The 15,887-nt window shown below is 39.5% G+C and overlaps 1 protein-coding gene across 6 annotated transcripts in view; it reads right to left on the reverse strand.

The window, feature by feature from the left end:
- ADAMTSL3 (ADAMTS like 3) overlaps positions 1-15,887 on the reverse strand; it is a 381,778-nt gene that overhangs the window by 188,153 nt on the left and 177,738 nt on the right. The gene's annotated exons all lie outside the window — the stretch shown is intronic.

Genomic DNA, 15,887 nt, shown 5'->3' on the forward strand with positions numbered 1-15,887 from the left:
AGATGGCTCTAGTAGTGCTTAGTTGTCTTTAACTTCATTAGAAACAATTTCTTTAGACTGTATTAAGACAGCTGTCATTTAAAAAAATAACTTACAAAACTGGTGAATTTTTGTGTAGCCATGTTAATAATAAAGATGGAAGAAAAAAAGCAACATTTTCAGCATATCATGCTTTATATATTTTATTATTTCAAGAAAGATAAAAACACAACTGAGAAGCAAATAAAGATTTGTGCAGCGTATGGAGAAGGTGCTGTGATTAATTGAATGTGTCAAAAGTGGTTTGTGAAGTTTCATGCTCAAATTTCTAGCTGGACAATGTTCCATGATCCAGTAGATCAGTTAAAGTTGATAGCAATCAAATAGAGTTATTGAGAACAATCTACATTATACCACGAAGAGATAACCAACATACCCAAATATCCAAATCAAGTGCTGAAAATCATTTGCACCAGCTTATTTATGTTAATCATTTTGATGTTTGGGTTCCACATAAGTTAAGCAGAAATAATCTTCTTGACTCTGCATGTGATTCTCTTCTTAAATGTAACAAAAAGTCCCATTTTTAAAAACAAATTGTGACAGGCAATAAATAGGGGATGCTGTACAATAACGTGGAACAGAAGAGATCATGGGGCAAGGGAAAAGAACCCATCAACAACACCAAAGGTCGATCTTCATCCAAACAAGGTGATACTGGGTGATATGGTGGAATGGGAAGGGAGTCCTCTATAATGAGCTTCTTTCAAAAAACCAAATGATTAATTTCAACAAGTAATGCTCCCATTAGACCAATTGAAGACAACACTCGATGAAAAGTGTACTGAATTAGTCAACAGAAAACCCATAATCTTCCATCAGGATAATGTAAGAGTGCATGTTTCTTTGATGACTAAGGCAAAAACTGTTACATCTTGGCTGGGAAGTTCTGACTCATCTGCCATATTCACCAGACACTGCTGCTTCGGATGTCCCTTCAATTTGGTCTTTACGATATTAGCTTCAAGGAAAAATTTTCAGTTCCCTGGAAGACTATAAAAAGCACCTAGAACAGTTCTCTGCCCAAAAAGATTAAAAGTTTCGAGAATATGGTATTATGAAGTTGCCTGAAAAATGGAAGAAAGTAGTGGAACAAAATGGTGAATACATTATTCAATAAACTTCCTGGTGAAAATGAGAAATGTTTCTTTTACTTTAAAAAAACTGACGGAATTCTTTGACCAATCTATTTTTTTAAAATATTAAAGAAAAATTTAAATAAATGTACTGATCAACTTGAGCGAGGCCACAAACTAGGGCCCTAAGGTCATACTCATTCATTTGAGGTTGCTTGTGCCCTACAATGGAGAAGGCAATGGCACCCCACTCCAGTACTCTTGCCTGGAAAATCCCATGGATGGAGGAGCCTAGTGGGCTGCAGTCCATGGGGTCGCTAAGAGTCAGACACAACTGAGCGACTTCACTTTCACTTTTCACTTTCATGCATTGGAGAAGGAAAGGGCAACCCACTCCAATGTGCTTGCCTGGAGAATCCCAGGGTTGGGGGAGCCTGGTGGGCTGCCGTCTATGGGATCGCACAGAGTCGGACACGACTGAAGCGACTTAGCAGTAGCAGCAGCAGTGCCCTACACAGGCAGAGGTGAGTAACTGTAACGAAGACAATACGGCTCACAAAGAGTAATATACTTACTACATGGTTCTCTACCAAAAACTTTTGACAGTACCTGGCCAAGATAATTATTTAATGGAAATCAGGGGCCCCTGGCCCCTGAAAAAAAAAAACAGATTTTTTTTTCATGCTGTTACACATTCTGAAATTAATTTTCATGACCACATAATAATCCAGGGGTATATGAACTTCTATCCCCCAGTCTCCTATTTGATCATCAAATCTATAATTAATGATATCAGTACATCATCAACAATATGAATTACTTCAAGCAGATGTTGTGTTTTGTTTGTTTAACTTACAGAGAAGAGTTTTTGATAGCCTCTGGGTGAAGTTGTTGAATCAAAGGATGTCACTATGTTTATTGACTTGTTTATAAGTTTTATCAAATAAAAATACTTATTTACTATTAAAATTAGAAAATTCAAAAAGCATTCCAGACAAAATAAAGCTATTTCCAATCCAACTGCCCAGAGATCACTTCTAGCACTGTGATAAATATCCTTTCCTGATTTTATATTTGTTTGTTTTTGACACACATACATGTAAAAAAATGAACACTATTTAAATGCTCACTATTTGGGGAGGAGTTAGATAAACAGTGACACGTCCAGGCTAAGGATCTTTCCAACCCAGGGATTGAGCCTGTGTCTTTTGCATCTCCTGCATTGACAGGTGCATTCTTTACCATTAGCATCACCTAGGAAGCCCTGAAGGAATACTCTACAACTGATAAAAGTAACACTAGGAGGCCACATTACTTGATGTGGAAAGACTGCTAACATATATACTGATTGATGAAAAAAGCAAGTTAATATATGTTTTTACCCAGTGTTAGATAAGTACAATCCTTTGTTTTCCTGGTAGTTGGATCACTTGTGAATGTATCCTCAAGCAGCAAATTGCTTAATTTTGCTTGTTTGGGACCTTGGTTAAAATAGAAAGAAACTACATACGTATGTGTATATTCTTATGTAATTTGCTTTTCTTTGAACAATGCTGTTTATTTGAAATCAAGTCATGTTGGTGAGCCTAACTGTCCTTCATTCACTTTCACAACTATACACAACATAATAGTTAAATTAAACATCTTTGAATCTCCTTTTCCAGGAAAAAAAAAAGAAAAGAAAAAAGCAAGTTAAAAAACAACTACATGGCCAACTATTTCTTGATTATGATGTCAAAACCATAGGTAACAGATGAAAAACATAAACTGGACTCCATCAAAATTAAACTTTTCCACGTCAAAGGGTACTATCAATAGAGTGAAAAGGCAAGGCATGCAGTGGGAGAAAATATCTGTAAACCATGTACCAAATAAGGGGTTAATATTCAGAACAGATACAGAGTTTCTACAACCCAACAACAATGACAACAAAAATCACCCCAATTCAAAAAGTGGGCAAAGGACTTGAATAGACATTTTTCCAAAAAGGATATGCAAATGTCAATAAGCACAAAGAAACAGGCTCAATGTCACTAATCATTAGGGAAATGCAAATCAAACCCACAAAGAGATATCACTTCACACTCACTGCTGCTGCTAAGTCGCTTCAGTTGTGTCCGACTCTGTGCGACCCCGTAGACGGCAGCCCACCAGGATCCCCTGTCCCTGGGATACTCCAGGTGAGAACACTGGAGTGGGTTGCCATTTCCTTCTCCAATACATGAAAGTGAAGTCGCTCAGTCTTGTTTGACTCTTCGCGACCCCATGGACTGCAGCCTACCAGGCTCCTCCGTCCATGGGATTTTCCAGGCAAGAGTACTGAAGTGGGGTACCATTGCCTTCTCTGTCACACTCACTAGGATGGCCATTATTAAAACAAAAAACACAATGACAAGTGTTGGTCAGGATGTGAAGATATTAGAACCCTTGTGAACAGCTGATGGAAATTTAAAATAATTTTTCAATCACTATGGAAAACAGTTACTCAAAACATTAAATATAGAGTTACAACATGATTCAGCAATTTCCACTTCTGGGTACACCCCAAAGAACTGAAATCAGGGACTCATACAGATATTTACACATGCCATTCACAGCAGCATTATTTCAGCCAAAGATGAAATCAATCTAAGTGTCCATTCACTGATGAGTGGAAAGCTATCATGTGGTAAATATATACAATGGGATATTTTTCAGCCTTAAAAAGTAAGGCAATTCTAGGACTTCTCTGGTGGTCCAGTGGTTAAGAATCTGCCTTACAATGCAGGGGACACAGATTCAGTCCCTGGTGGGGGAACTAAGATCCCACATGCCTCAAGTCAACTAAGTCAGCACACTGCAACTACCAAGTCCATGTACTCTAGGGTTGGTGAGCTACAAGAGAAACCCACATACCACATACTGCAACTAAAGAAAGCCCGCATGCTGCAACAAAGGTCTGGGGTGGCCAAAATGAAAAAAAAAAATTTTAAGTATTTTTTTAAAAAGTAAGACAATTCTGACACATGCTATGACACACAGATAAACCACAAAGATGCTATGCTAAGTGAAATATGCCAGTCACAAAAGGATATGTATGATTCCATTTATATGAGGTATGTTAAGTTCATAGAGACAGAAAGTAGGATGGCTTTTGGCAGGGGATGGGGTAAGACATATTATAACAATCTATCTCTAGAACTTTTCTCATTTTGCAAAACTGAAAGTCTGAGCCCACTAAATAATAACTCTCCATTCTCTCTCATCAAACCATTGACAGTGGTTTCCTCCCAGGAAAGAAAAGAATTCTGGGAGTGCCTGAATGGAAACGTAGTTCTATATTTTTTGTTTTCTGTAATAAAAATGCACCAATGAGTTACTTTTAAAATAAATTTTTTTAAAAAGCTAAAAATATTATTTACAGAGGAAAAAAAGAAAATAAAGGACCAGGGCCAAAATATTTTGCTGGATAAGTTTTGCAAAACCTTAAGCAAACAAGCAGGTTGCAGATAATAGGAAACTGAAAGCTTCCCAGTTGGTGAATACCAGCTAAAATAACTGATACCCAAACCAAACACAGGGATCACATAAATAAATATGTAAACTAAAACTTAATTATCACTATGGATGTAATAATAAGAAATACAACAAGGCAAATTTCAGAACTCTATCCTAAGGATCACACATTATGACTAAATACAGTATATTATAAAAATGAATGATTGATTCAACATCAGAAAAAGTACTAATATAATTGGTTATATTAACAAATCAAGTGAGTTAAATATTATGAACATTTTAATGAATATAAAAAGGTATCTGATGAAATTCAGCATGCATTACAATAAGATTCCTTTTAAAACCAAGGACAGAAAGAAACACCCTCAGTTTAATAAAGAATCAGAAGCCATGAGCAGATTTAATGGTGAAATATTAGAATTATTTCCACCATGGTTAGGAACACAACAAAAATTATCATCATTTTCCCCCTACACTCTTATCTTTGTCAGTGTAAGTAGAAAATAAATTAGAGGAATATATATTGGAAATAAAAAAATTTAAAACCTTGGTTGTAGATAATATAACTACTTAAAATTCAAGAAGAAAAAAATTACTAGAGACCAACATTCCTAATGAATATAGATGCAACAAGTCTCAATAAAATACTGGCAAACCAACTTCAGCAGCACTTTAAAATGATCATACACCATGATCAAGTGGGCTTTACTCCTGGGATGTAAGGAGATGGGACAGTTCATCAAATATGAATCAATCAATATAATACATCACATTAATAGAATAAAAGAAAAATCCTATTATCATCTCAATACAGAAAAACCATTTGACAAAATTCAATAATGATAAGAATAAGAACTCAACAAATTAGGCATAGAAAGAACATATCTCAAAATAACAAAGTGTGTATATTACATACCCACAGCCAACATCATACATAATGTGCTTTTTATGCTTTGTTCTGTATTTTCCAATTTTATATAATAAAAATGTATTTTTTCTTACAATGTTATTTTTTTTTAATTATTTAGGAAATTTTCCAGTGCCTTCAGATTTTATGACGGCATCTCCAGTAATAGAGAGTGACAAGGATCTCCAAATGGAGTCAGAAGAATAACAATTCTTAATAAGCTGAGGCTGGTTTCATATATGATATTATACATGTTTCAATGCCATTCTCCCAAATTATCCCAGCCTCTCCCTCTCCCACATAGTCCAAAAGACTGTTCTATACCTCTGTGTCTCTTTTGCTGATGGTATGGAGAGGGAGGGGGGGTGGTTCAAGATGGGGAACATGTGTATACCTGTGGTGGATTCATGATGATGTATGGCAAAACCAAAACAATGTTGTAAAGTAACTAACCTCCAATTAAAATAAATAAATTTATATTAAAAAAAAAATAAGCTGAGGCTGGCCAAAATCCAAAGGACAATAACCAAAAACCTGTATACTTCATTGTGTCATTATTTAAGGTAAAAGAGTCAATAATATTTTGTTGATGAATACACAGTACAGACAATTTAATTTTTTATTTGCTGACTTCCGTGAGAAATATCTCTATTTTAAAATGATAAAAATAAGGAAATCATAAAATAAGCTTTAAATAGGTCCACAGATACATGGTCTTCATTTTTCTTTCTTCTATACTTTCAAAGTTCTTTGCAATGAAAAGGGCTTGGAAGCAAAGATTCCCCAGTGACAGTAAGTATTGCCTATGTCTTGGGCTCTAAATACCATTCCCCAATAAAAAGAATCAAGACTTCATGGAAAAAAAAAAAAAAAAACAGGCAATTCTAGGTCTGGAAAAGGAAAAAGAATTCAAAGTGAGCCTAGAACACCTTGTTGTTATTTCAGAACGCAAAGCAGTGTTTAAAGTCCAAAGGAATTATGTCAAAAGGGTTCAGCTTGAACTGCTCCCACTGGCCACATTTTGGACAATATGCAGCCCAGATGAATAGTGTCTATAATATGACAAAACATTTAAAAACAAAAAAATCTCTGAATTCAGAGTGAGAAAGGAAAAACAAAAAAGACTGGGGAGCTTCTTTACAGAAGAATATCAGAAAGTAAATACAGAGGTAAGGAAAGAATTAGAAAATTGCCATGTGCAACCAAACCCCAGAATAAGCACTATTTCAAGCAAGGGTCAACAATAGATGCTAAACCCCATGTGAGAAACTGTTGCAAAACAGAATATTTAACACCTTGAGATAACATTCTGTAGGTTTCTTACAAGGAAACATGGATCTGCATAAGATAGTGATCTGTTTCCCCACCTTAGACTACTGATCAAACTCAACACTGCTATGTCACAGACTTCCTGATGTGATGCAACATAAAGCACTTTGTACCATCGTTGATGTGCTCCTACCTGAACAGATGTTCAGTCCAGTTCCAATCAAGCCTTGGACCTCACTGCTCTGTTTATAGGAAATATTGAGAGAGATCCACAAATAAAGTGGCAATCAGATAAACCCAGAAGATGGAAAATTCTATAAGACAAACGGGATGAACACTTTACAAAGTCAATATTATGAAAAAATAAATGGTCTAAATAAGAGACACATCTGTTGAGAAGGAATGTTATGGAGGTTTTTTAACAGAATAGCTACACTGGCCAGGGTTCCTTGGTGGCTCAGCAGTAAAGAATCCACCTGCCAATGCAGAAGGCCCGGGTTTGATCTCTGGGTCAGGAAGAACCCCTGGAGAAGGAAATGTCAACCCACTCCAGTACTCTTCTTTGAAAAAATCCCATAGCCAGAAGAGCCTGGCGGGCTATAGTCCATGGGGTTGTAAAGAGTCAAACATGACTGAGTGACTAAACAATAACAACATCAAGAGAGACATCTATGTAACGAAAATTGTTTTGAAAATAATAAATAAGAAATCTTTGCTAAGAAATCCTCTTCGGGGAGATCAACTGGGCTAAGTAACTCTCTTAGAAAATCTTTGTGAACTTAGACTGTGGTGTCTTTGAAGAGCATTTATCCTGTGTATGTATGTGTGTGTGTGTGTGTACACATTCCAACTGCCATTCATTGACCATTAAACACTCAAGTGAAACCTCTCAGACTAGAAACCCTGGCACTTTATTTCAGTCAGATGGTTCACACTTGGGGGAAATACATGGCTGTGTAGAGGGAAGTGAACCCCCAGTTGCTTACAATACTGCCTTGTCGGGAAACGCACATTGCAGGGCAGCTGGGCAAGGCTGGGAAGGCAGCAATCTGTAAGAGTCCTCACCTAAGGATTTAACATCCTTAGATTACAGAAAACTGTACAGTTTTAAATGCCATCTCTCCTAAACTGCAATTCCCATCTGTTTCTGTAACTTTCCATAGTATATTAATATTTGATACATCTCATGTCCTTGTGGTACTTTTACAGAGCAGCACCTCCCAGAATTACCTTGAGAACTTATTAAAACACAGATTCCTGTTCCTCCCACAGAAATCCTGTCCCACCAGCTTACGGTGGAGCCCAAAAATGTGTCCATCCAGCAGCCTCTGTGTGATGCTGCTATGGAGCATCTGTGAGCTGTGTTTCCAACAGCAGTGAACCAGGGTAGAGTGAGGGAAAACTCCAGGGCTTTAGGACAGGAAGCAGGGTGGTTCTACAGTCACAACTTTTCAGGATTTCTCCACCATTCTGCAGAAAAGCACAATTCTAGCTCTGACCAGAAATAGAGAGAGAACCCTGATGAGGAAGAGAATTTTAAAGAGGGAGGGGCCAGCAGCACTAAATGCTCTTCCACTGGGGGCTTCAAGTGCCTTTTGGATGAAGCAGTAAAAACCTTGCTAATGGGATTCATAAAGACAGTATCAACTGGGCAGTAAGCACAGGAGGCTGCCATCTGAGGAATAAATTGACAAAAAAGGAGACACAGGAAATGTAAACAGTTTTTCCAAAAGTTGTCAATAAAGCTAAGTGAAAGATTAGGGTGGCAGCTGGAGATGTGGAGAGTTTAAAAGATCTATATACACATACACATATATTACATATATAATTATGTAAAATACATATGTTGTTGAGTTGCTAAGTCATGTCCAACTCTTTTACCACCCCATGGGCTGTAGCCTGTCAGGCTCCTCTGTCCATGGGATTTCCCAGGCAAGAATACTGGAGTGGGTTGCCATTTCCTTTCCCAGGGGATTTTCCCAACCTAGGAGTTGTACCTGCATCTCCTGCATTGGCAGATGGATTCTTTACTGTTGAGCCACCAGGGAAGATATATATATATCTTATCCATACACACATATATATACACACACATATACACACAAACATATAATTTGCAAATTATATTTCCATTTAAGATGGAAGAGATCTGGTCACATTTAACCCTGATGGGAAAAGGAGACAGAGAAAGAGGATAAAGGAGAGAGACAATAGGTGGGGTGAAATCTCTGAGGAAGCAGAGGGGGCTGGGATCCAGGATGCAGATGGAGGGGTTAATTAGCCTTGGAAAGGAAGCCGGACACTTGTTCCTCTGTAATGGGAGGGACCAAAGAATGGACGGGCGCAGCTGCAGGGTGAGGTCTCTACTAACGGTTTCTGTTTTACCGAGTTTGGGGTTTTTTTACAATCTTATTTGGAGTCTAGCACAGAATCAGTTTTTGTAAATGGTCCATAAATGTTTGAAAAGACAGTATGTTCCCTCAAAATGCAATGCTCAATAATACCTGTTAATGTAACATGACTTAGTTCCTATTAAGAGTGTTCAAGTCTTCATAACAGTTTTATTTGCTTCAATTTCTTCTTACAGACCTATAGGGCTATTGTTTTCTTTGTACATTTTTTAATATTCATTTTTGGGGCTTTCCAGGTGGTGCTGGTGGTAAAGAAAATATCTGCCAAGCAGGAGACATGGGTTCCATCCGTGGGTTGGGAAGATACCCTAGAGAAGGAAACACCTACCCACTCCAGTATTCTTGCCTGGCAAATCCCATGGACAGAGAAGCCTGGTGAGCTACAGTCCATGGGGTCACAAAAGAGTCAGATCTTAGTGACTGAGCATGCATGCATGCATGCAAGATTCTACTAGCTTTGATATTAACACTGCTAACATGCTTTCTCGTCTCCCTTGTTACACTGGGATACTTAAACCCCAGACAAATGGCCTCCAGGTAAATCCCCCTCAGGTTGGAGCTAACAGGAGTAAGCTGTATCTTGTGTTTCAGGACAGGTGAAGTAGACACCACTTAAAACCTCCTCTCACAAGTTTGCTTATGAGGCCACCAATCAGGTCTTATTTTGGGGCCTCTTTAAAATATTATACTCTCTAATGGTATAGAATCCAATGGTTGAGAACATGGCAGACGGCAGAAGGTTTCTTCTCTACCCCATATAAACAATGTTCATAACAGCAGGTCCACGACTGGGAAATCTAGATTTGGTGGTGGTGTTGGGAACTGGTTCCTGTTGAACACCTTCATTGTTTGGAACTACTTCAAAACATTTCCATTGAAATTTGCGGTAAGAGATCCTTGATACTGCTACTCACTATGTCATCTTCCAGGGCTTCTTCTCAACACACTCTGCATTTTTTTTTTTTTTTTATTCTACAAACTACTGGGAGAGAAAATATGGAATCACGGCTAAGATCACAGACCACAGAGTCAGGCAACCTGGGCTGGAATGCCAGCTTCACCTCTTACAACCACTGTGTGACTTTGGGCAAGTTTCCTACCTTCTCTGTGCCTCAGTTACATGTGTAAAATGAGGATAATAATACTTGTTTCAAGGAGTTGTTGAGAGGATTTGATAACATAATACATCCAAAGGATGTAGAAGAAAACTTAACCAGCAGTCGGGCTGGGTAAGCGCAAGTTATTAAAACCAGGCTGAACACATACGATGCCCCCAGGCACGATCCTGAGTAACTTGACAAAACTGCCTCCTTTGTTCTAATAAAAAGCCATTCCTACAATTAAGAAAACTGAACTTTTGTAAGTTTAAGTGACTTGTCCAAGATCACAGACTTCCCAAGCAGCAGGGCTGGGGTCAGAACCAAATACTGCACTCTTAACCCTTCTACTGTTGAGACCCAGTTGTCACTGTAAACTCCCACTCTCCCATCACAAGTACATTCATTACACTTTGATTTTACGGGCTTCACTTCTTTGATTTTGCAATCACTGGGCTGACCCAAGGATCTATTAAGTTTGCTTCCACTGACTTCCCTCCTACACATAAACGCTCAAATCCAGCTGTTCCATCATATTTTTTCTATGTCTCATTTCCTGCCGCAGAGATCACCGCTTTGCTAAGTAGCAAAATGTATAGGAAATAAACTGTCCACACAATATTAACTAATCAATAAACATCAGTTTCAGCCCAGAAGGACTGCAATTTATACCAGATCATTTATTTGCACTATAAAGTCAAATTAGAACTGCACCCACCTAAATATATACATTCCAACATAACACAAGAAAAGAGATGAACTCTTCTATTACCCTCACTTTGACAATCTCATTTCCACTTTACCATTTCTGGTTTTTTATTTTTTTTTAAATTTGGTTGGGTATTTTGCTGAACAAAACTTTCGGTCATGTATATTTCATGTTATTTTTTGACCTTGCATTTTTAATTATTCTGCTCTTTCAGGCTCAAACACACACACACACACACACACACACACACACACACACACCACCCTCCATCTTCTCTCCATTCCCAAAGAATAGAGGAGCTTTTTTTTTAAAAGCTTTTAAAGAAGAAAAGTATCAAATAAATGTTAATGCTATTAATAATTCTATGAAAAAACTGAAAATAATACTTATCTTCCTTTAAAATGAGATAACGAGTGTGAAAGCATTTCGTAAATTGAGAAACAAACACAAAAATGGTATTTATTAATACTCTTACACACATATAACCACTTGGCATCATTTAACCTAAAACAACATTGTATAGAACAGGGGTTGACAGCTTTCCAAATTAGGGTAGTCAAGTTTTGTTCTGTCTCGTTTTTACTTCTTGGTCTTGCACCATGGTATGTGGGATCTTCGTCTCCTGACCAGGGATAGAACCTGCACTTCCTGCATCAGAAGCACAGAGTCCTAACCACTGGACCACCAGGGAAGTCCGTGGATAGTCAAGTTTGATTTAATTTGTCTGTGCCTTTGTTGGTGTGCTGGAGGACTGGGAGACTAGGACTCTTTCGAAGAGAAAGCCAGCGTGTGGCTACATGGATTCTGAAAATGCAAGGCTGATCGTACACTTCCTTTTGACACAGAGGTGGGACAAATGACATGTGCCAAGGAACAAAGTTGGGCAAAATAAAAATCAGAAATTAACAACCATCCTTTAAAAGCAGACAGGGGACTCGGCAGGGATTGGATTCGGTGAGAGAAACTGCTGCAAGCTGAAACCCAATTTCTACACCTCTGCTGTAATTACACCCCTGCCCTGAGCTGCTCATGTGCTACATCATTTATGGTGTTTATTGCTGCATCTGCAAATGAGTGTCCTTAGCTATCAGCCTTGGTATCTATGTAGAAACATCTGCTCCCAATCTGGAGGTATAGATCTTTAATGGCTTAAAATGCCTTTACCCCAGAAGAATATGTAACAGGCAGAGTGTTTAACAGTACATGTTACTGTGCTGGTTTCCAGGACTAGTTTTGAATAGCAAGTGGCAGAGGGAGCTGTGGCCTTCCCTGGTGGCTCAGCAGTAAAGAACCTGCCTGCCAATGCAGGAGACACGGGTTTGATCCCTGGGTTGGGAAGATCCTCTGGAGGAGGAAATGGCAACCCACTCCAGTATCGTTGCCTGGAAAATCCCATGGACAGAGGAGCCTGGTGGGCTACAGTCCATGGGGTCTCAAAAGAGTCGAACACAACTTAGCTACTAAACAAGAGAGGGTTCTATTTTACATACAGCACCTGACAACATTGTTCTGTCCGATGTTTCCCAGAATCAGAGTATAACCCTTCTTCTCTGCCCTTTACTCTGCAGCTAAGAAATCCAGAGCCTGGTAAGGACTAAATGGCAACTTGCCTCTGACTCTGTAATGGGATACCCCCAAATATGCCATTTTGGTATACCAGTTATTGGCATACAGCTGGCGGCGGCTGTGCTTCGCTGGACCAGCCTTGAGGAGAAACCCCAGTAAGATGGTAGGCGCTGGAGCAACTGTGAGGAGATACCCCACATCTAAGGACAAAGGAGAAGCCCCAGCAAGATGGTAGGAGAGGCAAATTCATGTTTAGAATCAAATCCCATTCCCGCCAGAGATGCTAAGAGGGCTCAAACAAACCTTGTGCGCACCAGGACCCGGGGACTCCACAGAGACTGAGATAGAACTGTGTCTGAGCATCTTCCATGGAGGTACAGGTCAGCAGTGGACTGCCACAGGGACAGGGGCTCTAGGTGCAGCAGACTTGGGTATGGCATAAACCCTGTTGGAGGAGGTCGCCTTTAACCCCACCACAGAGCTGCGAGGACTTACACAGGAATTAAAAAAGACTCTTGGAGGGCTCAAACAGTACCTTGTGCACCCAGACCCAGGAGAAGGGAGCAGTGACCCCACGAGAGACTGACCCAGACTTGCCTGTGAGTGCACAAGAAGTCTCCATCGGAGGCGTGAGTTGGTGGTAGCCTGCTGCAGGGTTGGGGGCACTGAGTGTAGCAGTACATGCATGGGACCTTCTGAAGGAGGTCACCATTATCTTCATTACCTCCACCATAGTTTGGCCCAGGTAAACAGCAGGGAGGGAACACAGCTCCACCCATCAAGAAAAATTGGATTACAGATTTACTGAGCATGGCCCCGCCCATCAGAACAAAACCGTTTCCCTCTCAGTCAGTCTGTCCCATCAGGAAGCTTCCATAAGCCTCTTATTCTTCTCCATCAGAGGGCAGACAGGCTGAAAACCACAATCACAGAAAACTAACCAATCTAATCACATGGACCACAGTCTTGTCTAGCTCAATGAAACTATGAGCCATGCCATGTAGGGCCACCCAAGACAGGCGGGTCATGGTGGAGAGTTCTGACAAAACATGGTCCACTGGAGAAGGGAATGGCAAACCACTTCAGTATTCTTGCCTTGAGAACCCCATGAACAGTATGAAAAGGCAAAAAGATAGGACACTTAAAGATGAACTCCCCAGGTAGGTAGATGTCCAATATGCTACTGGAGACCAGTGGAGAAAAAACTCCAGAAAGAATGAAGAGACAGAGCCAAAGCAAAAACAACACCCAGTTGTGGATGGGACTGGTGATGGAAGCAAGGTCCGATGGTGTAAAGAGCAATATTGCATAGAAACCTGGATTATTAGGTCCATGAATCAAGGCAAGTTGGAAGTGGGCAAACAGGAGATGGCAAGAGTGAATGTTGACATTCTAGGAATCAGCGAACTAAAACGGACCGGAATGGGTGAATTTAACTCAGATGACCATTATATTTACTACAGTGGACAAGAATCCCTTAGAAGGAATGGAGTAGCCATCATAGTCAACAGAAGAGTCCAAAATTCAGTACCTTGATGCAAACTCAAAAACGACAGAATGATCTCTGTTTGTTTCCAAGGCAAACCATTCAAAATCACAGGAATCCAAGTCCTGTGATTGCCCTGACTAGTAATGCTGAAGAAGCTGTAATGCCCTGACCAGGCTGCTGAAGAATGCTGAAGAAACTGAAGTTGAATGGTTCTATGAAGACCTACAAGACCTTTTAGAACAAACTCCCAAAAAAGATGTCCTTTTCATCATAGGGGCCTGGAATGCAAAAGTAGGAAGTCAAGAAACACCCAGAATAACAGTTAAATTTGGCCCTGGAGTACAGACTGAAGCAAGGCAAAGGCTAATAGAGTTTTGCCAAGAGAAAGCACTGGTCATAGCAAACACCATCTTCCAACAACACAAGAGAAGACTCTACACATGGCCATCACCAGATGGCCAACACTGAAATCAGATTGATTATATTCTTTGCAGCCAAAGATGGAGAAGCTCTATACAGTCAGCAAAAACAAGATGGGGAGCTGACTGTGGCTCAGATCATGAACTCCTTATTGCCAAATTCAGACTTAATGAAAGTAGGGAAAACCACTAGACAATTCAGGTATGACCTAAATCAAATCCCTTATGATTATACAGTGGAAGTGAGAAATAGATTTAAGGGACGAGATCTGATAGACAGAGTGCCTGATGAACTATGGACGGAGGTTCATGACATTGTACAGGAGACAAGGATCAAGACCATCCCCAAGAAAATGAAATGCAAAAAAGCAAAATGGCTATCTGAGGAGGCCTTACAAATAGCTGTGAAAAGAGAAGTGAAAAGCAAAGAAGAAAAGGAAAGATATTCCCCTTCGAACGCAGAGTTCCAAAGAATAGCAAGGAGAGATAAGAAAGCCTTCCTCAGCAATCAATGCAAAGAAACAGAGGAAAACAATAGAATGGGAAAGACTAGAGATCTCTTCAAGAAAATTAGAGATACCAAGGGAACATTTCATGCAAAGATGGGCTCAATAAAGGACAGAAATGGTATGAACCTAACAGAAGCAGAAGATATTAAGAGGTGGCAAGAATACACAGAGGAACTGTATAAAAGGGATCTTCATGATCCAGATAATCACGATGATATGATCACTCACTTAGAGCCAGACATCCTGGAATGTGAAGTCAAGTGGGCCTTAGGAAGCATCACTACAAACAAAGCTAGTGGAGGTGATGGAATTCCAGTTGAGCTATTTCAAATCCTAAAAGATGATGCTGTGAAAGTGCTACACTCAATATGTCAGCAAATTTGGAAAACTCAGCAGTGGTCACAGGACTGGAAAAGGTCAGTTTTCATTCAATCCCAAAGAAAGGCAAGGCCAAAGAATGCTCAAACTACCACACAATTGCACTCATTTCACACACTAGTAATGCTCAAAATTCTCCAAGCCAGGCTTTAGCAATACATGAACCATGAACTTCCAGATGTTCAAGTTGGTTTTAGAAAAGGCAGAGGAAGCAGAGATCAAATTGCCAACATCTGCTGGATCATCAAAAAAGCAAGAGAGTTCCAGAAAAACATCTATTTCTGCTTTATTGACTATGCCAAAGCCTTTGACTGTGTGGATCACAAAAAAACTGGAAAATTCTGAAAGAAATAGGAATACCAGACCACCTGACCTGCCTCCTGAGAAATCTGTATGCAGATCAGGAAGTAACAGCTAGAAATGGACATAGAACAACAGACTGGTTCCAGATAGGAAAAGGAGTATGTCATATTGTCACCCTGCTTATTTAACTTATATGCAGAGTACATCATGAGAAATG

Source organism: Bos indicus x Bos taurus, chromosome 21 (assembly GCF_003369695.1).
Source record: "Bos indicus x Bos taurus breed Angus x Brahman F1 hybrid chromosome 21, Bos_hybrid_MaternalHap_v2.0, whole genome shotgun sequence".
NCBI lineage: Eukaryota > Metazoa > Chordata > Mammalia > Artiodactyla > Bovidae > Bos > Bos indicus x Bos taurus.